The sequence below is a fragment of the Manis pentadactyla genome, chromosome 10 (genome assembly GCF_030020395.1).
Source record: "Manis pentadactyla isolate mManPen7 chromosome 10, mManPen7.hap1, whole genome shotgun sequence".
Lineage (NCBI taxonomy): Eukaryota > Metazoa > Chordata > Mammalia > Pholidota > Manidae > Manis > Manis pentadactyla.
Genome location: NC_080028.1, coordinates 100,041,420 through 100,042,233, shown reverse-complemented (window position 1 = coordinate 100,042,233; position 814 = coordinate 100,041,420). Strand labels below are relative to the sequence as shown.

Here is an 814-nt window from a genome sequence, read left to right as displayed (position 1 = left end):
TTGCCCAAATAAGCATCGGAGATCTCCACTCAAGGGGCTATCGGAGATGGTGCTGTGCTGCTGCAAGTTTGCGCCCCTAGTTGGCCAGTGGAGGCCTCTGTGCCATGCCACTCCCTGGCTTTGGGTCCAGACTCGCACCCACCCCGCGATGGGATAGGTGGTTATTACCTTGGTCGGAGCTGTTCCCGTGATGGGCTCCATAGCCAGCAAGGCGTGATACACAGAAGCCAGTTGCTCCTCTACTAACGGCCACCAGACCTCTGCTCCTCTCCATAATTGTGACCAGAATCCAACAGGTTGGCGTGTCCACTCAAGCCACTGCCGAAGGCCCCATCCATAACCGTCTCCGTTTACATGAACATCTAGCTCACAGGGCCTTCATGAATCCATTACACTCAAGGACTACAACGGCCTTGACTGCCTGCTCAGTAGCAGTGAACACAGCTGCACAGGTCTCATCACGGTCCCACCTGATGCCCTTTTGTACCGACTGGCATGAGGCCTTCAGAATTTGTGCCAAGTGCGGGGTAAACCCCCTCCAGGAGCCCAAAACACCCAAAAGCTCTTGGACGACTCAATGCCACAGTGGTAGGGGTGGGGAAAGCCTGGACCTTGCCTATGACCACATCTGGGATAACTGTAGCTTTACCCGACCAGACAACCCCCAAGAACTTGACACACAAACCAGGTCCCTGAACCATCCCTATCAAAATACCGACAGCATTCTTCAACAGACTGGAACAAATAGTTCTAAAAGTCATAGGGAACCACAAAAGACCCCAAACAGCCAAAGCAATCCTGAGAAAGGAAGAAG

At 53.2% G+C, this 814-nt stretch overlaps 1 protein-coding gene across 1 annotated transcript in view; it reads left to right on the top strand.

Annotated features, from left to right (window-relative positions):
* Nucleotides 1-73, top strand: part of LOC130679385 (speedy protein E4-like) — a 4,835-nt gene extending 4,762 nt beyond the window's left edge. The window contains exon 6 of the mRNA XM_057487996.1: nucleotides 1-73. This exon is cut by the window's left edge and continues 513 nt beyond it. The gene's annotated coding sequence lies outside the window, so the exon portion shown is untranslated.
* Nucleotides 74-814: the final 741 nt, after the last annotated feature.